The 26,695-nt window shown below is 32.6% G+C and overlaps 1 protein-coding gene across 7 annotated transcripts in view; it reads left to right on the plus strand.

Annotated features, from left to right (window-relative positions):
- SLO2 (slowpoke 2) overlaps positions 1–26,695 on the plus strand; it is a 168,907-nt gene that overhangs the window by 15,370 nt on the left and 126,842 nt on the right. For 6 of the 7 annotated variants that reach the window (XM_076407003.1, XM_076407005.1, XM_076407002.1 and 3 more), the window contains exon 1: positions 22,879–23,064. The exons of the other annotated variant lie outside the window; for it this stretch is intronic. The gene's annotated coding sequence lies outside the window, so the exon portion shown is untranslated. Of the gene's footprint in view, positions 1–22,878; positions 23,065–26,695 lie in introns of those variants that run through there. 7 annotated transcript variants of the gene reach the window in all.

Consider the following 26,695-nt stretch of genomic DNA (forward strand, 5'->3'; position numbering starts at 1 on the left):
AACTTATATCTTATTTTTTCCATTTTTCTCGCATGAGTAGTTTTTAAATTCATTTACCAGTGACAATTTTACAGTTATTTTATTTTTTCCTCTCTTAAACGAGATCAATTTTGATAATTTAGTAATAACATCTTTTTTAAATTATGGGATAATGTTTTCACTGTTTTTTTTTCTGAGGAATTGTTATGATTTTTTACAAATTTATGACCATTTTGTGAGCAATAGCAATGAATTTTGTATATTTTGCGCTAAATACGGATATTGCGGATAGACCGGCGAGCAGTTTTTTTGAACTATGCCATACGCTTAATTTACCATGATAAGCAAACATTATACGTATTAATCTGTTATTTTTTCAAACTTCGCTTGAAAATGTATTTGCCTCAGAGAGTTTATGTTGACTCACGATTATTATCACAATTAATATGAGTTGTTAATATACCTATACCTGAGCACTGGAAATGTTTTAGTTTTACCATTTTTTGATAACGGTAATGTAATTAAAAGTACGGTGGTTCAGATAAGTCGTTCTGCTTATTTTTTTTTATTTTACGATACTTTTACAGTTTCTTGCATTGAGAATATTGTGATTACTATGAAATTATTCGGGTAGTGATATTATTGCTACAGATAGAGCACAATATAGTGCACAATATATTGAATATATACAATCATATTGCATATATATCAATAACTGATACTACATGAATGATACTGTGATCTGATGTAGTAACAACGCTGAATATTTTCAGATGAATGATGATTACAATTCCGTTTTAATGACAATTAAAAAAATAACAAGTTTAAAAACTTGTATGGATCTACGAAATCGAGTTATGAGGATATTATTTTAAACATTTCCTTTGTGCCAGGGTATTCTCTCAGGGTAAAAGGAAAGATGAGATAAAATATTATATATTAAGTTCAATCTGATTACTCTCCATTACTACTCTATATGAGACAAAGTTCAAATCGAAATAGACAGACCGCAAATATCAGTACAATATTGTAGTAACAAAAAAATCATATCAAGAAACATTCAATCATATAACATCCCGTCATGAAATATGCTATTACAAAAAATCCGACCTTGAAGCAATATCCCAACATGAAAATATACTTCTGCTAAATATCCTAGCCCTAAAATATATACGTCCTGAAAATATACTCAGGTCATATATCTTATCTTGATATATTTTTTATTAATTTCATTTCATTTCATCATCCGGAACTCTATGAACAAACGCTGTTCTTTGTTCATATACCAGAAAGAAAATATTTACCGCCACTGAGAGTTTGATGACTTTAAGGAACCTTCTTCCACGGGACCACTCTTCCTTTTGGCAGACGCCAATTCCAGGCCGCGTTTCCGCAGGAACCGAAGTCAAATTCTCCGTGCCTCGGGGAGCATTTGAGCTTTCCGGATGTGATGGTTCGAATTCGGATAAAATTCTCGACACTTTGTAAATTTTCAAGATACCAAGTAGACGAAAAATGAGGACGCTACAATGTACTTAGAGTGAGACATTCGGATTCCGACTAACGTTACGGAAATCAAAAGATTTGTGTGGTGAGATGACAATAACAATAGTGATTACTGATGAGTAGAAAAGATAGATTTGGATAAAAAATAAACTATATACATTTCTGTGGATCAATAGATATCGATTCAATATTTTTATTGATGTTAATTGAGCAGTTGATGTTGAGCTAAGTTTGTTCAAGGTTTGTTCTGATTTACTTATTATTCAGTTTATTATTATTCTTTTACTTATTTCAAAACTTTAAAATTATTATTTTAAATGATCTAATTCAAGGATCTTTGGTGCGACGAGAAAATATAGAATTGGCATACATTCAGAGTTTATTCGGAAGATGTATTGAGGCAGTTCATATTAACATAAAAAGCTAGTGTTTTATATAAATTTTTTACTGTTAAATGGGCAAAGCAAATACTTCATTAACCATATCAAAACTTTACTAATTTATATCATTTTAATTTTTTTTAATGTAAAATGAAGTTTAACTTCCATATTGTGAAAATTGAAAAGCGAGATCTATATTAGTTTAGAAGATACATCATTTAGAAACTTATAAGTCAGTATATTGTTATTAAGTTATATAACTAATGAACATTTGTTATCAACACTTATTATTAGAAGTACTTGACTTTGGTTCGTTTTTTTTTGTGTTTTTTAGAGAAATTACTTACTTCAGAACCAAATTAATGGGCAGATTTACTTTATTGCAAAAAAGTGAATAATTGACCTGCCAAAACGTATTCATCGATGGAAGTAGTCAGTAATTAGAAGGGACAATGTTATGTGAATATACCGTGAATAAGGTCATATAAAAATATTAAATTCAGTAATTTATATAGACACTTTACTGTTGTTGATTTTTAAAAATTTGATTGAAATTTTAAAATCAAAATTTTATTGACTTTTACCATTTTTATTTTATTTTCAATGTAAAATAAAGTATTAGATTTACATATTTTATCATAAAAATTGCAGTCAGATGTAAATTAGTTTAGAAGATAATTTAATTAGAATCTTATTAATCAGAGTTACTAAAATACGAAAAATGTATCTAAATTATTTTTTAAAAATCATATTGAAAAAGCGTGGATTATTTTTCCACGCGCCTAATATAATATTAAATAGTCCTATTTTCCTGGCCTAATTGTTCAGTTGCAACGTTTACTATCATTTTGACCGTATCACTCGCCACACATTTAAATTGATTTTCTCTCTCCAATCATGAAACATTGAGCATGTCATGAAATATTAAAAGACTTATTTTTAGAAAAATGTTTCTCTATCGATCGGTCGGGTGTCCTTTAGAAATGCGATAATTCAGGAACAATACGAACAACAAATGCCGAGCGGTATCGTAGCCGAAAAGATTTTTAGATCGCCCTTCTAACTTAACCGTACGAAGGCTGAAATAATTCTATTATTTTATTTATGGGATGCCCATTGTTCCGTTAGGAAATAGATCGGCGTTATTGGCTTCGAATTCATTTACATGATCCCGTGTTGAATAAATGGATTTTAAGCTTACAAAGTGTTTTGAATGCGATGCGGTATGTGGCGTAGGAACTAAAACGTATCATTTCAACTAGTTTAGTTTCTCTTGATAAAGGGTTTTGAGGAAGGTAATCTAGCTAAAACTTTGCTGTCTCTGATCAAGTTCGACAAACGTATTTTTTAAATATATTTATTAATATTTTTAAAGGAGCACATCAAAAAGAACAAAAAAATCGAAAAAAATAATTAAAAGTAAAAAAACCGTATTAATTATTTGGAGGAAGATCTAAATTTTTTGTACATAATAAATAGCTACTATACAAAGAGATACTAAAACCAGATTTCAGAATAAAGTGCTGAGAAGTATTGTAAATGCACCGAGATGCTATTGGAACAGTTACTTACACCGAAACTTTCGGATTCCAACTGTTTTAGAGGAAATTGGCGACAAGACATGAGGAAAGACTCTACTCCCATGTAAACATCCAAGTCCCGCAATTCTTTGAAAACACTGAACTAGGGCGGCCTAGACGGTAGACTTAATAGAGCCAAACCGTATGATCTTGTGTAGTGAAGTGCTCTAAAGGGTAAAAATACTGAAAAGTGCTACTAACTTTTGTTTTATTTATTAGAGACTAAGTAAGAATCAATGGGTCTTCCTAGAAAAGTATATAGTTTAAGACAAATTGTAAGTTATATTGTAAACAATTTCAATAATAGGCTAGTCAGAACAGGGTTCATAGTTAACAATTAATTTCTGAAATGAAAACGAACAAATTAATTCTGGAACGGGTGCTATTTATTTAAGTGCTTATCATTATAAATACTACACTATTCGCTATAAGCCTGCGTTGTTTTTTTTTAAATAGTATAAAGTGTCCTTTTACCACCTATGGGTTTATCTGGACTGGACCTGCTATCTAACGTGGGTTCGAAGCCACGGTCCTCAACATTAAGGCTACCGACTGGCGAGTGACCAACTTAGAAATCATCCCAGAAGATATCCGGTCTTACCCAGCCTGGTTACTGGCGTGACTGGGATCATTTTCCTTGTCGGATTCATTTTTTTGTCTCTTGCCTAGGACTATCACAAATATTAAATAATCACAAACATAAATTTACGACTATGCCCCAGCAGAATTCGAACCCACGGCTATCGCAACAGTAGGAGGGCCGTCCTGTTGCCTTTACCATTGGGCCACCAAGCCGGCCCTGCGTTGTTTGTTACTAAACATGTATAGGAATGTTCGTCTAGTCGGTTGAAATGTGTTGATGCGATTGTTTGTCCGAACATTCACTACTATTTTATGGAAGGAATTCGCGCGGGAACTGAAAATACTTAAATGTATAAACAGTTCAAAATAAGTCACGTCCTGTATAAATCTTTCAATGACTTCATCACCATACATCAAGTACATATAATACAATGTACATTATTTATAAAAGTAAATCCGTGTTCTATTTTATATTTTTTTTGAATAGCTTCACATATGGTTGAAAAGCCCGTATTGACAGCGGTAAAGATGATGCCAAAGTGTTTAGTGAGATTGTAATGAAACTGTTCGTCATGGGCTTCAACTCATTAATTCGACACTCTACTGCGATTGAAATAAATAACTAAAAAAAAACATAATTGATCAATGGGATATACGTTGTATTCCATCACAGTGATGTTAGTCTCACAGTTAGTCTCACTCGTAATATATCTTGCTGATCCTATCATATGCACAGCAAGGCTTTATGGCCATGAATGTTCCGCATTGGCTTTATTTTGCCTGCCAAGCAAACAAGCAAGTAGCCATTTTGTCTTCCTTTTGGATCTTCCTAATCTGGAACCTCTGGAAACAGTTGATTCATAAACTGCTGAGCTGGCTGAAAGTTTTTCGTTAGTTTGAACTGAATTTTTGTCTGAATGTTCAAACTTGTTGGTTCTCCAGCCCGCTCTTTGTCATTGACATCAAGATAGCCACTTTTAAATAGTTGAGATCAAAACCGAAAATGATGGAGCAGTATAACCATGAGTTTTTGAAATGGTTTTATGGACTTTGGCAGCATAATTCCTCAAATAAATAAAAGTAATGATGAATTTTTAAAATGCAGTTTTGTGAAACAATTATTTTATGTACATAAATATCTAAACAATTAAATTTAACAGTTAGGTTAAGTTGTTTAAGAGATGTTACAGTGATACTTTGCATTTTCACCTATATATGTCGTTGATCAAAATACACAAAAATACCTAAAGTAACGCTAACGCATACACTATTGTTAATGTAATATTTTACGGTGGAAAAAAACTCAGTTTTAAAACTCAAATATTATATATCTATATCCGGTCGGAGCTAAAAATTTATATGTATTGGACCTAAAAAAAAGTTTTATTAGTTCCTTCTTTATAACATTTAAATCGAATCTCCTAGACCGCTATCCTTTTCGATGGAAACCTTTCCTATTTTTTTGGAAAAAAAATCCATTGTATAAAAACAATGTAAACCTCTTGGGTTTTGAAAAATAATTTACCCAAGTGATTTCCTTCGGCCCTTTTAACAGCAATTTCAATTCATTGAAACGAGTTTGCTGATGCGAAAGTAGTGTAGCTATATGATGGATGCATTCTATTTTCTTTTCGGGTTTTGTTCATGCCTGAAAATTCGTGTGGTCTGGCATCATTGTGACTATTGTTTGGTGTCATATTCGTTTTTGACGGGTCATATATGCAGAATGACAATCAATGAGATACTTTTATGCTTTATTTGATAGTAATATATGTTATGTAAAATAATATACTACTTCATATTTGTCATATTTTACTAAGTTTATACTACATTTGTAGATTTATAATATATGGAATTTTTTAATTATATTTTATATTATATGTGTTTATTAAAATTAATTTATCCCTATGGTTTTGTTGGACTTGAATGAATAGAGATGCAAGACAACTATGGAATAAATAAATTAGCATTCATTTTCCTCAGTTTAGATTAAATTGGAGTACTTAAGCTAAAGTTAAGAGTAACACCATACTAGTTTGTGTGGTTTGCTTTGCTTCAATTTTATGAATCTCTGCGTTTTGTATAAATAGCTGTATTGCTTCCACGTTGCTATGATTTAATAATCTTATTTCATATTTTAAGATAAAATCGTGGTTAATTTCGTAAATCGATTTAATTTCGAGGTTATCGTGCAGTTCTTCGTTGCTTACGTTTCGATAAGCAATGACAATTAATAGAAGAAACTTATTTTGGCAACTTCGGGTTACTAGTGTGTTTGATGTTTTAATACTTCCCATATTTGCATCTCGTAAGTCCAAATAGGCTTTAAAATTGACTGAAAAGTCATGCTCTTTGATTTTAGGTTAAGTTAAGTCATCAGTATAACCAATACGGTTCTTTGATTTTGATTCTGATATGCTCTACTTTTTGTCTAGCGCGATGTTTCTATTTTAGGGTAAACTGATATGGCTTGGTAAATGGAGGTAAAACGAAATGAAACAGTGGTGTTTATATTATGTGTTATTATTGTTATTTATTGAGGTGATATAAAAATGTGAAAAATACGAAATAGATAAAACGGATGGCAGTGGTGTTACATGGAGACGAGGCTTGGGCAGTCGATGATGGCACGTCTAAACCAAACGATGGTCGAGTACTGAATGAATGGAAATACCCTTCAATAATATCCCAGATAAACGTCTCGGTGTTACCAGCTATTGGTTATCGGGTTCTAGTTGGCGCTGCTGGCACCCGCCCGTGTTCAATATCTGCGATTATATTTATGGGTATTTTGTAGACCATTATCCACAATGTAAAATTTGACATGCCTCAAGGCCGCTACACTATTTTAACCTACCATCGAGATGAATGCCTATGCATTTTGTTGATTCTGCTTAAGGAATTAGGCATCTTTCAAATAATAAATTATATTTTTGTAATTTTTCCGCAAAATAAAATTGACATGTACAGGTATCGAGACATTACAATGTATTTTCTAATCCATATGCTGATCTTGTTGCTTTAGCTATAATGACTGTGTCATTGGAAAATGTTCCAAGTACTATTTCTTTTTTTTTGTTTGTTCTGGCCTAAAAACCAGGCGGTGGAATGCATGACGCATACCTGGTCGCGGAGACTTGCCCTGGAGTGACAAGTTGGACCGGGTTATGTGGGACTGCCTCTGGGCTTACCAATACACTAAACCGAAACTGCCTCACAGTTGACCCCTGTGGATCGCTACTGCTACTGCATTAAATTTGGGGATATGGCACCCGCTGATCGGGCAGCCGTTATTGGGCATGAGGGTCCGGCGATTCTATTGATTCGCGAACCTGAGTTAACACACAACTGGATACTGTTGTATGGGGGCAAAAGTTATGACTGTAGCGACGGATGAGGTCGTTTCAGCCTGGAAAAGGGGGGAGCTTGGCGGTGACGCGGTGCTAAGCTCCCAGCATGTCGACCAGCTCACGAACAAGCGCGTTTTCAGAAGTTGTTGTTTGTGGAATGATTGAGATATGAAGTGCTTGATTTCTGGAGTGTCAGTTTCCCTATGAATTTGATTATTTCTGACAAACCGTGGAGCGTTTAATAGTCTCCTGAGGAGCTTATTTTGGAAAACTTGAAGCCGTTTGACCTGGTTGGGTGTAACAAACTTGAAGTAGACATTAGATCCATAGAGGAGTACGGACCGAATTAACATCTTGTAAAATAAGCATTTGATGGAGATGGGAAGTCTGCTAGAAGGGCAGATCAGAGAAGATAGCAGGTTTGCTATCCCCAAACCTTTTTGGACTGCTTTCTGGATTTCGGTATGCCAACCGAACCGCCGGTCGAAGTGAAGACCTAGGTACGTGACGTTATCCAGCCATGGAATTATTGCGGTGTCGATTTTAAGTTGCGAGACGCGCAGTGCGTAACGCTTCTTATGGAAAATGATGGCCTGGGTTTTCAGGAGGTTGATTTGCAACCTCCAGAATTTGAACCACTTGACCGCATGATCGAGCTGCTTCTGTAAACGTTCATGAATTGTAACTTCGAACCTGGCGTGAAGAAAGCAGTGTCGTCAGCATAAAACGCGACGTCAATGTGCTCTTTTCTCGGCAGATCTGAAATAAAGAGGTTAAATAAGGCTGGGGCCAGCGGGGAACCTTGAGGTACGCCAGCATCGATTTGTTTACGACTGGAAAGTGATTCCCTGATCTTGACCTGGAAAGATCTGTCCGAGAGATAGGACTTGATGAGAGCGGTTAGGTCTAGAACTATTTCTGTAGTTTTTGGGATACCAGTAGATACTAAAAAAAGTAAAAGTAAATTTTATGGCGTAAGAATATGTCTGCAGCAATTGACAATAGTTTCGCGGTAATCTTGCTCTTCCACAAATCCATTCATCTTGTGGATTAGTCCCAAGTGTTATATCCGATTAATGCCCGTGAGACGTCCAGACTTGCAGGGCAATATTTCTTTTGTTCAAGCGCCTTTGTTAAGTGGTGATTTGAAAATTAAAACTGGAAATCTGCAATCTTTTGGAAGTGGTTTGGTACGTTTTAAGAGCAGTTAACATATATAGCATAATTTAGCTGGGTTATACCGCCCTTCTACAATGTTTGTAAAAGTGCTGTGTCAGATTTTTGTATTGTTCTAGAATAAAAGGAAATCAAAAAATCGGAAAAGATATATTAAAGATGATTCTTAAGCTGTAAAATAATATGTTTATATCAATTTTGGTTTCTTCGTGACTTAATTAATAATTGTGTAATAATTAACCAAGAGATTTCTTTTGGGTATAGGAATAGCTTAAAAATCATAATGTGTAATAGTTTGAATATAATCAGTTTAGGATTCATGAAGTTTCTCATGTGGTTTTGTTGGTGGCGTTAAGCTGCCTCTAAAGCAAACTTGATTTGTGGGCATTCTAGAGTCTATATGTATCGATAACAGTTTACTCTTGCCTTTCGTTTGAAATAATCAGTCATATTAAGTCGATTATTATCTCAAAATATAGTAAAAAGTGTTTTTTGGATTTTTTGAGCGATTTGGTAGCTGGACTGAATCACTTTTCAATGTTTTTGATTATGTCAGTCACCGGGCATCTGTTACATGTTTCTTCAATAGTTATGGGAACAGAACCATAATATTTTATTATCTCTAGATATATTCTAAAGATAACATATTTTTGGTCTACCCTGGTCATCTGTCAATATCTATTTATTGGTAAAATCTAATATAAAGGCTTACAACCTTTTACATTTGAGTACAGCTTATTACAAATTGTTTTAGTGAAAGTGTTTAGGTAGGATATTGTGCAAGAAAAACGAGTGGAATACATTCAGTGATAAGTTTTTTACGATTTAATTTTCACAAATACTGGTAAGAACTTGTTCAAGCTTGACTGATTTTTTACCACATGATAGAAAATTTCTTTGAAATGTTTGTAAACATCTCAAATGTCTTATCAACGAGACGTTTGCTATTATTTGCGATAGTTCATCGTATTTCCACCGAGGTGGTTTTAAGCAATTTTTTCGTATCTTATCAATATTTCATTTGTTATTATCAATCTTTTCAAAAATGGTTCGATTCTGCCTCGTTTTTTTCTCAGCCACTCGCGCAGAAATAGGATTTATCAATTTTTTACGATCGAGTCACGTTGCAGTCATAAATTGAGTTTATTTATACATTCATCTTTTCGCAAATGGTTTTGAACTGTATTTTGGCCAATTTTATGGGCTTTATGAAAAGTAGAACATTGCGAATTAATTATATTTATGACCAGTTAGTAATATTGTATCCCGTAATAAAATTAAGTTCAAGACATTTTAATTGAAATTAAATTTCATTTTATTAATTCGTTTAATTCATTGAAAATTTTATTGGGATATGTCAAGTTTTTTCATAGAAATTATAAGTTTCTGGGGTGGTTTAAAAACAGATTAGTTAGTGATTTAAACTGCGGCCTACAAAGATTTCTCTAAAAAAGTGTTTAATCCTGATATAAACTGAAATTATGGTTGTAGACACATTCTATCGGATGTGTATAATTTTTTAATAAAAGTAGGAGAAGGTGTGCGTGTGATGAACGAAATAATAATCAGAATAATCAATGTTCGGTAAATACAACAGATGTGTTTGGATTTCTCATTGAAGTAGCTCCATGTAGATTCTCACGGATTTTTAAGATGCTACCGAATATTTTCATGTATATATGTAATATGTGTAGTATCTATATAGAGTGTTTGCAGGGTTTTTTAGATTAAAATTCGAGTAAAAATAGAAAAAATAGTTATGTTGACACTTGAAGGCTATGTTTATATATCTACAGATATGTAAATTTCAGGATAAGATGTTCTGGATCAGACAACTTTAACATAAGTTATGGCGTTTTTGTTTTATTTTCGGAACGTTAGAGACTTACTTGTACACTACACTCTCTTAAAGAATTATTTTTATGAAGATATAATTTTCTATTCATTGCGATCATCATCATCATCAATCCATAATGGGGGCTCGGGGAATATATTTAATTTTTATTCAATATGCTAATAACAATGGATAATTTGTGAATTGTTATTTGTTTAATGTTGTAAAACGTTTAGCTTATATTGATATGCTTTAAATAATTTAGGAAAGTGGATTCTAATAAACGGAGTACTGAGTTCCAATTATATTGATATATACCCACAAATATCTCTTGTATCATTTAGTTCGATAAAACGTACATATTGCATTTCATTGATGTTACCGATTTTCTACGGATTGCAAGCGAATGCCAACAAATCTTCGTTGGTCGTCGTCAAACCGTTCAAACAGAACTAAAAATATCCCAACAAACCCATTCGTTGTCTTTCGTTGGCCTGGTCTGTACGCAGTATTAGGTTCGCTTAGATCATTGTCTAACCTTTATTCTTTCTGTTTTGGCTTTCCAGACTCTCTTAATCTATTTTGTCTCCTCCATATGTTGTAAGTAGCCTCACCAGTTGTTTCTTTTCTATATAGTTTTCTATATTATGGTCTCTTCTTATTTCTGTGTTTCTGATCCCGTCCGCCCTTGTTACGCTTTTCACACACTTGATTTTTTCATATATTTCCATTTTTATTATTTTTTAACTTAGGCGTTACTTTCCTTTTAAACTCTCAGATATTATATATTATATACTAGTTCTTCTTTCTTCTTTATTTTATATGAAATAGTTATCTTAAATAAACTTGTGATGCAATAAATGTTCAAGTAATTTTGTGTATAGTGTGTTAACTTGACGTTGTCGCCTGTTGAGAGCTGACCTGGATAAACTAAAAAGCTGTATTTTTTTAGGAAAAAGTGGAGATAGAGTCCCTTTTTATTGGGAAATCAGGCATGTAAAGTTTTCGCAAAGCTGGAGTGAGGAAGGATCTCTAGGGGATTCCTAATCTTATTAGGTTTTTTTTTTAAATTTGATGTTTGGAAGAGAGAGGGAAACGTTATCATCTGAATGTTGCTTGATAGTCAATATATTTCTATAATTTTAAAATTGTTCCTAAATCCAAAGAGAAGCGTGATAAGTAAAACCCATTTTAAAGGGTATATCAAACTTTTTTTGGGGTATATCTAACAATTTGAAAATTTGCCGGCACAATAAGAATGAAATAAGTTTAAGAATTTTACTTGGCTACAAGCGGGCCTTGTAGAAGTTGTTCTGGCAGAACATAAATGGCCTTTTATTTGGATTGAATAATTTACTATTTCAATAAAACTAATACTATAATAATAATAATATCAGATGTTGATAATATCAATCAATTAGTGATTTTGTTATGATGCGTTCTTATAATTGAAACATGTTTAAATGATAAAAAAATCCTGGAATTCTATCGCAGCACTATATACCGCGTCCTGTTGTGATACCAAACCATTCTCTGATCCGCATAAACACACATAAGAAATGTGATCAAAAACGGTTCAGCCATTTATATATATTATATATATTATAAGAATTATTTACTGCAATGTGACCTTGTTGTAATTTGTATAGAAAGTTCTGCCGTTTGTGACATATTTACCAGATTTAGTCCCATCAGTCTACCATTTGTTCCTATCAATTTAACATATTCGTGATTCCCATAATTCAATACACACTAAAACACGGATTCGACAGCTGGATAACTCTGGCAGACTCTATTTTTTATGCCAAAAATATATTGTTTTTTAAGTATAATTATTGGTAGCGTCATAAACAGCAGTTCTTCCAATATTCGAGGTGAAGTATCATCAATTACAATTTTTTTTAGGATTGAGGTTGTTGTCGATGGCAACTTTCACTGGAGAAACCATTTTTAAGGTTATTTTGGGCCGATAAAAATTGTAGATTTTATATTGTTCGGTTGAAATATCTTAGCAAAACCATTTAATCATTTTTAATAAAGGACAGACGCATAATTGTTCATTAGAATCCGCCAGTTTTTTTCCATAGTGAATAATAATCTTTATATGCCTCACTAAAATATTTTGAAACAAGTCCGTTTACATTCGTTTCGATTTTTTATTTGTTACAGAAAATGTTATTCGAATATGAATTTTTAAGACAGAGAAAATTCATTGTAATCTCCAAATTCTCTTAAAACAAGTGAAGATGTCAACAACATTTTTCTTTTTCTACTATTTCAACGAAGTGGTATAGAAAAAGCTGGAACACGATTAGTATGAAAAACAATAGAGCAGAAATTGAAATATCAAGTGAGATTGAGTCATATTTCTTTGATGTTATGTTGAGCTCCATGAGCGTGTTTGCGGGCAATAGGGAAGTTTTATGGTCTAAATATAGAGTTCACATTGTTCGATAACTCATCAAGTTGTTTGAGGGGAATTTTTGCAGTTGGCGTGATACAATCATTTATACTAGTTTGCCTGTTGAATAAAAATTGGTGTTCATTTTTTAGAACGACAAGTCCGTTTTAATTATTCCTGTTTATATACTAATTATAGCACTGTTATGTTATATTAGTCACCATTTGCATGCTGCATGAACCCACTTATTTATAACTTTTTTTAAATATGTATATTTGTTTCCAAGGGGACTATAAATATACGTAAAATTTTCAAGCAGTTTGTGATTCTTATATGGTTTATTTGTTTATGCAATGTAAACTTCACATATTATTATTGGAATTGGAATAGGGATCTAACTTAAATTTTAATGTAAGTGTTAAAACAGGTCAATCAGAAAAGGCTATAAAACTATTAACATATATATTTAATGCTATGCTACGAATTAATTACTTCCCTAGTATCTGGAAAGTAGCTAAAATATTAATGATACTTAAACCAGGAAAAATACCAGAAGATGTGACCTTCTACCGACCTATAAGTTTATTACCAATAATCTCGAAAGTTTTCGAGAAATTATACATAAAAAAACTAAACTATATAATAGAAAAAAGAAAAATTATTCCAGAACATCAGTTTGGCTTTCGCAATAAGCATGGGACTATAGAACAAGTGCATAGACTTGTAAACCAAATAAACGCTGACCTAAATGCCAAAAGATATTGTTCGGCTGCTTTCCTAGACATATCTCAGGCTTTTGACAAAGTATGGCATACGGGCTTGCAGGTTAAACTAAAGAAACTTCTCCCTCATCCGGACTATCAGCTACTGAAATCGTATCTCACTGACAGACATTTTATTGTAAATCAAGGCGATGAACATACCGAATTAAATCCCATATATTCAGGAGTTCCGCAAGGTAGTGTACTGGGTCCAGTACTGTATCTTCTGTATACGGCTGATCTGCCCACCACAAAAATAACTACTGTGGCAACATATGCAGATGATACAGCAATCTTAGCATCCCATGAAGATCCAGTCACAGCATCAATAAACCTACAAACCCACCTGGAGCAAATACAATTATGGTTGAAGACATGGCGCATTAAAGCCAATGAATCAAAATCCACGCATATAACGTTTACCCTGCGTAGAAGAACATGTCCACCAGTAAATATCAATCATCGTCAACTCCCCCAAGCAGAGCATGTTAAATATCTTGGTATGCATTTAGATCGACGCCTAACCTGGAAGAAGCACATACTCTCTAAACGGAAACAACTAGGACTAAAATTATATCAAATGTATTGGCTCATTGGGCGCAAATCCAAGTTATCATTAGATAACAAGGTATTGCTGTATGAGTCTATACTCAAGCCCATTTGGACATATGGAATTCAACTATGGGGTACCGCTAGCAAATCTAATATATCCATCATTCAACGGTTCCAAAATAAGGTGTTGCGTGCCATTGTTGATGCTCCGTACTATATTTCAAATAAAGTGATACAACGCGATATTCCTCTAGAACCTATAACGAGTGTAATCCAACGTGTTTGTGTGAAGTACTTCGAAAGAGTGTCAGTGCATCCCAATGTACTCGCTAATCAGCTAAATATGCGACGTGATAGTGAAGTGCGTAGACTAAAACGTTTAACACCACCTGATCTGATTACTGGACATATGTAGAGTTTAGAATAAGCATTAGAATAAGTCTAATTAATTAAGTTAATATTTTATACAGAAGATTGCTTAATGAAGTGATTTTCTACATGCCATGTATATATAATATAAACAGAAGAAATACTTATTGCCAATAGGGCAGATTGTGGACTCACGAAGAGTAATAAAAAAAAAAAAAACAGGTCAGTAGTAAAACATATTTTTTGGCAAAATTAGTTTTTTTATTCAGAATAATTCCCTTCAAGGGTGATACACTGATTATAGCGACTCTCCAACTTTTCGATACCATTTTTGTAGTACGATTTGCCCTTTGATTCAAAATAGGCCTCAGTTTCGTCGATCACCTCTTCATTCGACGAAAATTTCTTTCAAGCGAGGATTCTTTTGAGATCTGAGAACTTTCGTTTCGTTTTCACTGACTTGTGACACGGTGCATTGTCTTTTCGATTCGATTTCGTCCTTCAAACGCTTCAATAATGCTATATAATAGTTGCTGTTGCTGTTTTTCAAGGTAGTCAATGAAAATCATTCTATGCCCATCCCAAAATACAGAGAATACCTTGCCAGCCGACTCTAGCATGTTTCCACACTTTGGAGCGGGTTCATCGTGTGCATTCCACTCGGATGACTGTCGACTGGACTTCGGAGTGAAATGATGGAACCATGTTTCATCCATTGTCACATTTCGATGCGAAAACTCGGGTTTATTACGTTTGATTATCTTCAAATACTGCTCCGAATCATCAACTCGTCGTTGTTTTGGTCAAAAGAGAGCTCGCGCGGCACCCACTTTGCACAGAGTTTTCTCATACCCAAATATTCGTGAATGTTATGATGTACACGTTCAGTTGATATTTTTATAGTGTCTGCTATTTCATTCAGTTTCAATTTAAGACCATTCAAGATCATTCTGATATCAGATTCAAGCCATCAGATTCAGGCCATTCAAGATATCAGTTCTTGATGGTTGATTTTCCTGGGGCAGTGTCCGGAAACTCGGCATCAAGCCAAGTTTTTGTTTCAAGTGAATTTTTTCGCTTTAAAAAGCAATATTTTATCAACAGCTAAATTCCTTTTATCTATTTTTTTTCACAATAACAAAAGTTGCTTCACACAAAATACTATAATTCACAAACTAATGATACGATGGCTATCAAATTCATACACGCATCTTTTGAGGGTTAGGGATAACTAAATAAAATATGAATTTAATTCTAGTAGCGCCATCTATGTGTCAGGCCGGGGACTATTCAATTGATATGTTATTTAAGATAAAAATTGGACAAAATATTATTAATACCTGACACATACACATTATTTATTTATTAATAAGATCTATAGACACTATTTGCTTTTAAAATAGCTGCAATTCTTCGTGGAATGGATTCGCAGAGTGATTGAACAGTTTCCAATAGAAAGTTATCAAATTCTTGTATCGAAATATCCGCAAATTGCTATAATGATGTTGAAGCTCCGCTTTAAAACTCTCTATAACTGTCCAATTACGTGATTGTGTTAGTAGGGAAGATGTTTGATTATATTTTGACGCTCCTTAAACGACTATTGAATATTTTTGGGTGTGCGCATGGGGCATCATAATCTTGCAGTTTAGATAGAGAAAAATCCTAATACCTATACATCAGTTTGGGTTTGTTAACATATATTCGACGATTGACCAGCTGCACAGAATAAAAGATGTAATTGAGAATGCCTATGGTGATAAAAAGGTGTGTTTCTATATTCTTAGATGTAACACAAACCTTTGATAAGGTACGATATGATGGTCGGTCATAAGCTAGATTATATGTTACCGAAACAACACCCTCAGCTATTAAATTATTACTTTACAGCCAGAATGTTAATGTATATGGACATGTGGAATTCAATTATGGGGATGTCCGCTAAAGTTAATATAAATACAAGTTTCCCTACATCTACAAAGAATTGTAGGTGCACCGAGACGCTACAGGTCTGATTACTTACAACCATATCTTCAGATACCGACTGTCACTCAGAATATCAAGGGAATTGCAAGGAGACATGAGGACACCCTACGTTTTCATATCAGTATCGAAGTAATATAATTCTTGTATAATATCAGAACAGGGCACAGGCTCAAAAGAATAAACATTACTACATTAGAGACTAACATAGGGCTGATGTATAGTAACATACATTATAGTAAACATTTCATCATTGAGAATGTCGAGATATTAATTCGTAGTAATACAGCCAATGATGTGAATGAAAGGACTAGCTAAATAGCACGACAATTCTGCTCCAATTATAATGGAACCTTCCTTATGTTAGCTATAGGAAACATGCAGTCCGGACCGTAATCATCTTTTGGAGTTTTCCATATATAAACCCGATCGTTTGCAGGAATCGGTGTAAACGATGACTCATTAGACCTCACATTGGATTGGATCTCACATTCTTACAATCATCCAATCTTCCAAGTGTTCATGTTTTTATGATCGTTGCATCGTAGCTTAGCTTTGGAGAGGGTTTCGCAACAGCAGTCCTTCCATGAATGTTAGGTTTAAGAAACTGCTGTCGTACTGCCCTTGTCGAAACAGTATTATTCAAGTAAATGTTGAGTTCTACTGTCACTTTTGCTGCGATGGTTTTGTGTGGTCTGGCTACAATCGTTTTTAATGTGAGTTGATCTTTGTTGTCAGTTTGGATTCCTCTTTGGCTATGTCGTTTTACTGTTTTGTGTATACTGGATACTGTCGTTCGTAAAACGTTGAACAATTCACCTATTTTCATTATGGACGCTCCCGGTAACCGAACACCAACGATTTGCTCTCTTTCGACGTCTGAGACATCACACATTTCATTGATCGCTTGTTCAAACCGTCGCAGAATAAAGTGAACAATATACAGAAATATAACCTACAAGACTTATCATGTAAAGTGCAGTTAGGAAGCAAATTTGTCAACTTACAATAAGATGTACTAAAGAGATGTTTCATCTCCTGTAATGGCTTAAATAAAACATTAATTTAAGTATTATATTCATGCCATAAAAGACCAAAGGGTAGAAAAATAGAACATATTTAACATTATAAATTGAAACAGTGTATATTTACAAACAACAAGTAGCGATACTTTTACTAGATCCAATATTAGGAGACTTTATTATACGTCGATGGCTACAACAGATGGTACCAATGGGAATTATTTTTTTGCTGTATTCGGTCAGAAATATTAGTTTGCCGGAGGGCCGTTATTAATTTACCGAAGCGAATACTGATACGTTATTTCATTAAGCGCGACGAGCAGATTAAATTTATTAGCCATATATTAATTAAAATAAAGTTAAAATTTATTGATTAAGGTGGAAGGGATCGTAAGGGATTGAATTACTTTATAGTTTATTTGAAAAGCGTCTTTACTTAATGCATTTAAGTGTTTTAATTTTTATAAAATGCTAATTATTCTGTTTCTCAGCTTTGCTCTGAACCTGATACTTGATATATAGGATGAACCATCTGTTGGTTTATTTTTACACTGGCTATACCAATGAGTTTGACTAGATGTTAATGTCAATTAATTATAGATGATTTAGTCACATCGCAATATATTAATATTTATATTTTCAATATAAATACGTCTATTTCAACTATATAATTAACTTTTTAAACGAAATATATTTTTATCTTGAAAATTACACTAACAGAAGCGCCTCGTTATTCTGCAAATTTACATGTGGTGCGGTAAGAGCTTTCAAATAAGAGTTTACATATAGTCCTTATACTCCAATAAAACAGCCAATACATGTCATAGATGACGTCAAATATATTGCCAAATGCAGTTTGTAAAAACGTAAAATTCACTATAAACTTGGGGCGGACCTTTCCTTCTCGTTTATCACTAGTTAAAAGGAGACAAAGTGCTCTCTGATATGTCGGAACATATAACTGAATCAGTCTGCTCGGTCCGAATTCGATTTCTGCTGTTACTGATACAAGATTCTTCAAATATTAGTGATAAATATTGGCACATACCGGCAAATGTTGCAAAATAAAATTCTAAGTTAATGTGGCAATATTGCATGTGCATTTGCTCTTTTATTGGTAGGACTATATGTTATATATGACCGCAACAGTGTCCAACTCTTCATATAGAAGAATTGTTTAAACCAGCCTTATAAAAACTTGATTTTTTGCATTGTGTCTTTATCCTTGTTTTCTACGCACCATCTTATTAATATTTGTGTGATTTGGTTAATTACTTCAGTTGTAGCTATAACATAATAATTGAAGATGTAAAATAATGCAGAATAAGGAATACATTCAAGAATTGCCTTGTTTGCAGGAAACAATATACGAAATACGAAAAATATATTGGTTAACAAGAAAAAAAAACGAGAGCATAGAAGATATGAAAATATTAGAAACAAAGAGTGTATGGACACAACTAAAGAACAGAAAATTACTGAGTTCTAAATTATTAGTAGACATTTACAATAGTGGATGAATAGAGGTATAAATCCTATAGGATTGGCAAATAGTTCTTATTGTTCCGATACATCAAAGGGGAGACAAAAGGGACTGTAATAATTATATAAGCATTACTCTATAGTGCACAGTAATGAAGATATATAGATACACGAGTAAATTATAAAATATCGTCCAAAATCAGTGGTAGATAAGATGCTAACATAATCGCATTTAGCAGAGGAGAATACATTTAGTAATAATAAAAATAATGGTCCACCCAAGAAGAAGAGATATACCTAGCATTCAATGATTTCGAAGAGACATTGGATAGAGAGAGAAGAGCAACACTCTGGGTTATATTAGAACAAAATGGTTGAGTTATAAAATTGAATGAACAATTCAAGAAATATTGAGAAAAAATACCAATACCCTAATTGCAGACAATATGAGATCAAAAGCCAATCAGGACTAACAAAAAGGCAATTAAGCCCAATCCTGTTTATATTATTAGAGGAAATAATAAAGAATTGTCAAATACACAAAATATGACTATATATAGGTTATAATATTATTCAAAAAATTAATTTGTTGGTAGTAGCTTTTGCAGATAGACCAGAATATTATACAAAAATTATTATTATATATATTATACAGAAATTACAATTCACAAAAAGAAAATATTAAGCAAAACTAAAATTGATATACAGTGGATGTACAAATCAATTTACAGGTCAATTCCACGCACAGGCATTCGGTTGTGAGGCGTAGGTCTTGAGAGATAAAAGTAAGAAATAAGTAGCAGAAACGAAATAGATCAGAAGAGTTAGGAGTGTAACAGAGATGGACAGAATGAAAGGAAAAGAAATAAGATTTCAATATTGAATCACTGGAAGAGTACATCGATAGTATATAATTTCAGAGAAATACTTCAGAAGGGTGGAAAAATACAGATTAAAGCAAGAAGACTGAGCAGAAACAGGAAAATTGTGCGGAATTTATACATGGAACAAAATAGAATGGACACTAAATATCAATGGCTATGTGTGTATTTATATATTTCAGTTTTGGATATTTTTTTTTGTAAACTGCACGCTGATTCCAAGGTTTGTTGCACTGTTTCTAATGCTTAATGCTTGAAGCTTATATGTATCACTTTGTTTCTTCATGTATATATATATATATATATATATATATATATATATATATATATATTGGGCCCTAAATAAATAAGTATTTCTATATAATTTACAGGGCAATGTGTTCAACTTTCAAAATGGACCAACATGACAGCCAGTAAATAAGGATGAAAGTGGAACGAAATTCACACTAAACTTTATGAATGCGGGCAAAAGTAATTTTGGTTTTTCATAGGTAGCTTTATAGTGCCATCCCTAATATTACATATTCGAGGAAGCCATACTGTAATTCATTTGAAAGGTAACAGTTCTAGATATAAAGGTACTGGTTGTTAACTCAATCAAAGATTATTGTGCTTTCAAAATGGAAATTCCAGAAGGTCAAAATGGAATTTTAGCGTTGGCTCATAGAAAATTATTTTGTGTTTATTGTTATAACTGTTTAATTGAAAACCGGTGTGCCTAATTGACATAATATCAAGTTATACACACATGTTTGTTAATTATGACGGTAAAATGATTGCTGGATGATAGATGCAATGCATAAAATGCAAATATTTATGAAAGGACAGCAATACAACACAAATTATATTAGCGTTTAAATATTCTTATTCGTTTTTGATGTGGAAGGCCAACACGTACGTGCGTTATCTCGAAAGTCTTCTCGGTCATCTTTTAAACTTTTAAAGCACTGAAACAACCTAGCGAATGATAAAAATTCATTGCCGTATACCTTTTTAAAATAAAATATAAGTTTCAGTAGCGGGTTTTCTGAGTTTTATATGAAATTTTAATAACCTGTTACACTATTAAAAACTTTAAATGGCTTTATTATGGTTAATTGACGTTTTATACACCTGTAAAGCACATATTTAATGCCAATTTTTATACACTGATACGCTGATAACTGTAAGAAGTTGATTTTATAAATTATATATGTTGAAATTATAACATTAATATATACATGGATGGTCATAATAATATGAAAATATAACTTATACGCATTGTTATTTTATTAATAAGGCATTGAACCACCATTTGCTTTTAAAACAGCTGCAATTATTCGAATATATTCGTAGAGAGTCTGAATGGTTTCCAAAGCAATGCTGTTTGTTCTGTTGAAACATTCTCTAATTGCTTCAATGATGTTGGAGTTTGAAATTCGCTTCTCATTCTCTGCTCTAGAACTACCCATAATGGTTCAATTATGATGAGATCTGGGGGTTGTGATAGCCATCTGATGTTCCTTAAGCCAAGACTGATTTTTTTTGGCTGTACCTCTAGGCAAATTGAGGATGTCGAAATAATCATTTGTAGTAATTCATCCGATTATGTGAATGAGAAGGCTAGTTGAATACCACGATATTTCCACCTAAATCATAACGGGACTTCCCCTGTGCTTGACTGTAGGAAGCAATAAACAATGTAAATAATAACCATGCCATATTCTTCCAATCATCAAGTGTTCAGGTTTTATAATCGCTACATCATTTCTTTCGCAGCTCAGCGTTAGCTTTTATTATAAAGAGTAGCAATAATAATTATAATAATATAAATGATATATCGCGAAGAGATCTTAAAAGAGCTTAAAAGAGAAGATCCAAAATCGATCAGTGTAAAAATCGATCAGTTTTATTTTTAAGGATTAAGCATATCATACGAGAAGCCATCGAAATTGGTGGTGTATGGTGTAGTGGTAGAGCGTTTAGATCACACGTCGAGGTTACGGGTTGGATTCTTAGCGAGGGCAATGACTTTTTGTTGTTGTTCTAGTTTTGTCAGAAGATTTGCTTAGTTCTGTTCAATAATTGCTTCTTTTTCCTATTTTTCTTCATACGGGCTGCACCTGTACTTGGCCTACCCTGTAATACTTAATAAAATAACTTCGTAATTTATTGAGTAAATATCTAACATTAAAAAGAGAAAAATAAAATATTTTTAACAAAAAAAATGAACCAACTTCAAAAATTATATAAGGAACTCACTAAAAATTAAATAATAATCGAAAAGTTTTAATAAGAAAAAGGGACATAATATTCGTTGTAATAACTAAATAAAAATAAACAAAAACCTTATTTAACCTATCTACTACACAGATTTTATATTCAACTATATACACACAATTTGGCTTAAAACCTACCTAAATCTGTTTATCTATTCAAAATATTATTTTAGGCCGACTTGGTAGGTGTGGTAAGGGTGGTAGGACTGTCCTCCTACTGTTGCGATAGTCGCGGGTTCGATTTCTGATGGGACATTCGTAATTTATGTCTGTGATTGTTTATGAGTCGTAAATTTATGTTTGTGATTGTTTAACATTTGTGATTGTCCTTGGCAAGAGTGCAAAATTTGACAACGAAAATGATCCCAGTCACGGCAGTAACTAAGCTGGGTAAGACCGGATGTCTTCTGGGATGGTCACTCGCCAGATGGTAGGCTTAATGCCGAGGATCGTGGTTCGGAGCCCACGTTAAACTGTAGGTCCAGTCCAGATAAACCCTTCTTGGTAAAAGAAGAATTTAAAATATATATTTAACTACTACTTTTGTTAAAAATATTTGGTTATATATAAACAATAGAAAGTTAATTGTAATTAAGCAAAAATGAAGGAAATCGAACTGAATCGCAGAGGTGACGCCAAACACCCCGTAGACGATCAAAAAAGCAAAACCCAACGGAAAGCACGTGGCTTTATTCCAAAAAGCTGACTCGAGGTGGGAGGAACGAATTCTGCGCGCGCCTCTCCCGACCGTCCGACAAAATATTTCCTGAACATCTGAGATACGGAATAGACGGGTTCCACGTGTCCGTGTTCGCGGAGAAACCACGACTCACAAGGGCCAGCAGCAGAACGAGACAGAAACGGACAAAAGCAAATAGCGCACGGTGCAGACGGGAAAGTATCATTTCGAAAATCCCTCCCGGGATTCCTCCCGCACCATAAACATGTGCTTTTACACGGAAACATAGGTATACAATTTCCAACATATTAAATGCATGATTGATGTTCGTAGCTGGTAGCTGGCTACTTGTGCTCCGCTCTTTGTTGTCGACTGTTTTAGCTCGCTTGGGTAGTTTGAATAAAATATAGACCACCCCCCGCCACCCGGGGTAAACACACGTCGTTCGTGTCACATAAAATTGTATAACCGTTTACGTTTCCGAGTTGTACGATTGGAAATTTGCCTTACATGTCCACCGGCAATGTTTTAAAAACGTATTCAACCAGGCCGGTTAATTATACAAACGTTTCGTGCTTTGAAATAATATCCCCCCGTTACATATCGAACACAATTTAGTTACGATACTATTTCGGTAAATCAATATGCTGTTTATTAAACTAAAGGTTTCAGGCGGATTGATTTCTCTTTGGGAAAGACAATCTATAATTTTATACCTTTTTCTTTGAGCTTTTCGTTGTGGCATTTGCGTACTGAGCCTTGACTTTCACGTAACATATACATTTCATTATTTCTTTCTCTAGTTCTACAGTCGTTTATTTATTAAGAATTAAAAGGTGGATATACTAACTCTTTCGAACTCGTTGGACTCGTTGAAAGTCTTCAATGATTATTGAATGTATTTATTAAAGATATTTATTAAACATACTTTAATTGTTTGTTATTTTTGAGTTGTGTTTGTTACAGCAAAGAAGGGTCCGAGGTTGATTTAGATGTAAAACTGTAACTCGTTGTTTTTGTTTGATATTATTGAATATCGTTGAACGTAATTTGTTTTTTCTTTAGAATTTTCAATAATAATTGAACGCATCTATGAAACATACTTTTATTATTGATTATTGAGTTGAGATATGTTTGTATGTTAGAGCAAATAATAGTGAGAGGTTGTTAAATTTAGAGTTCTTCTTAAGTTCTTCGTAAGTCCGGGTTTATTAAGAAGTAAAAGATTTTTTTAATGACTCTTTCAAAATCGTTGTTTTTGATTGACATTGATGGTTGTAATTCCTTTGATGTTTCCAATAATGATTGTATTTATTAAATGTACAATTGAGGTGGTTGGGTAGAACTATATGTGTATGCTAGAACAAATAATAGTTTGAAGTAAAATTTGAACTGGTGCAACTGGTGGTATTAAGAAATTACAGGTTGTTTAGGAACTCTTTCGAATTCGTATTTGTTTGATATTGTTGTATGTAATTTGTTTTTTTTTTGAAACTTTTAATAATTTTTGAATGCATTTATTAAATATACTCTAATAATTGCGTTGAGTTGAAATATATATGTACGTGTGTACATGAGCGAAATAACGGTGTGAGGTTGAAAGTTGATCTTGTCATTGCTAAGTTCCTTTTGTTGTTCTGAAGTCTGGGCTTATTAAGTAATTTTACTTCTAGATCTTCGAACTTGTTGTTTTTGCTTGATATTGTTGGATGCAATTTGTTTTGTTTTTTTTTCTTAGAAGTTTTCGATGACAATTGAATGTATTTATGAAACGAACAATGGAGGTGGATTCTGTAGAAATATATGTGGGTGCCAGATCAACTAATGGTGTGAGGTTTTTAAATTTGAGATTGTCATTATTAAGTTTTTATCTTATTTTACACTCTGGGTCTATTAAGAATTCAATTTGTTTTTTCTCTAATGCTATCTATAATAATTGAATGTATTTATTGAACGTTTAATAGAGGTGACTGGTTATTATTATTAATATGTGTATGCTAGAATAAATAATAGTGTGACGTAAAATTTGAACTTTCCCTTAAGAAGTTCTTTCTCTAGTTTTACAGTCTGGATTTATTAAGCATTTAGTAAGCATTAAGCATTTGAAACGTTGCTTCTTGGAACTTTCTGTTTTTCTTTGATATTGTTGAATATCGTTGGACGTGTTTTTTTTTGAAACTTTTAATAATTTTTGAATGCTTTTATTAAATATGCTTTAATAATTGTGATGACTAATATTGAGTTGAAATATATCTGTACGTTACAGCAAATAATAGTTTGAGGTTGTTAAATGTCAGCTTATCCTTCTTAAATTCTTTCTCCTATTATAAATTTCAGGTTTATTTAGAAATAAAATATTGTTGTTTCACTAATAATGGTGTGACATAAAATTAGAACTTGTCCTTATAAAGTTTTTTCTCCTGTTCTACATTCTGGGTTTATTAAGAAGTAAAAGATTGTTAGACTGACTTCTTCAAACTTGATTTGTTTGATATTGAATACTGTTGACCACTAGCTGTTTCTTTCTTTGAGGGTTGCAGTAATAATTGAATGTGTTTACTAACTAAACATAATTTTGATAAATGTAATCATTGAGAAATATCCATATTTCCTTATTTGTTTCCATATATTTATAGTCTAGTTTTATTGAGATGTTTTGAAGTTAATAACCAGACAGACTTCATTTTGTTAATATTAATAAAATATGAAAAATTATTTAGTTAGTATATTTAAATACTGAAAAATATATAGTGCTGCGATCATGTTAAATCTAGGTTGTATAACATAGTATATACACTAGGATTTTCTAATGCAATGAACAGATTTAGATCTATAAAAAAATATTCTTCAATACAATTTTCCTATTATCTTTATGGAAAATAATTTTTGATGAAAACACTAATTAAAATCAGAGGGACTTAAATCGGGTAAATAAATTGGATACTAAAACAATCCGTTCTTTTATTTACTCATTTTAGCAGTGATTTTTGAGCTGTGTGAACATTATATTTTGTGAAAATTATATTTTTCCTCTGTAAACCAGGTGTATTTTTAGGAATATTTACATCCAATTAGCCCAAAAAATAATTTGAATTTATTTTTTCATCATTTTTGAAATAATTCACGAATGAAATATATTTTCCATCTTATAAACGTTGAGACTGTCCTGGCCGATTTCTGAATACGAACTCGTTTCACACCACCCCTTGTTTTCATAATTTGTAACTTTAGTTACTTCGGATTTTGTTGGTAATTGTACGCTGACTCTGACTGGATGACATAAATATATTTCCTTGTTTGTTTCCATAACTTTAAATTTTAGTTTTATACACTTGTTTTGAGGTTAAACGATCTAACTTTTCATCTGATAACTGAGACTTATACTATAGTTGTTTTTCTGTGATAAAATTAATAAGAATATTTATAGAAAGGCTGGCAATCTTGAAATTATCGACATGGATGCAGCTACAACTTACATATATACAACAACAACAACAATATATCAAGATTATTGATATAATTATGTGATATATGATGATATTATACTAATATTATTAAATATTTAGAAGCAAATAATAGTGCTAAGTCATGGTTGTATGGTGAAGTACGTAATTATGTTTTTGCTAAGTTAAATTATTATTATTTTAATATCGTGTTTCGTCTGCTTAGGATTTAGTATAGTTTGAATTATCAGTTATTATCAGCGTATTGTTAGCATAAATTGAACTTGTTTTCGTGAATAAAATGGTGTAAAGAAATTAACAGATATAATAGCTTTTTTGTCGGAAAAATTTATAAGAACACTATAAAATTTTGAAATTGTAAATATTGTATATACTGAGATCTTTAATTGAAAAAAATCTTTTGCTGGTTTGTAGCACGTGAAATACGATTTTTTTATACATACGAGTAAACCTATA

This window comes from Rhynchophorus ferrugineus, unplaced genomic scaffold (assembly GCF_030347505.1).
Source record: "Rhynchophorus ferrugineus isolate W39M unplaced genomic scaffold, kcgeb_rfMv2 rfM6, whole genome shotgun sequence".
NCBI lineage: Eukaryota > Metazoa > Arthropoda > Insecta > Coleoptera > Curculionidae > Rhynchophorus > Rhynchophorus ferrugineus.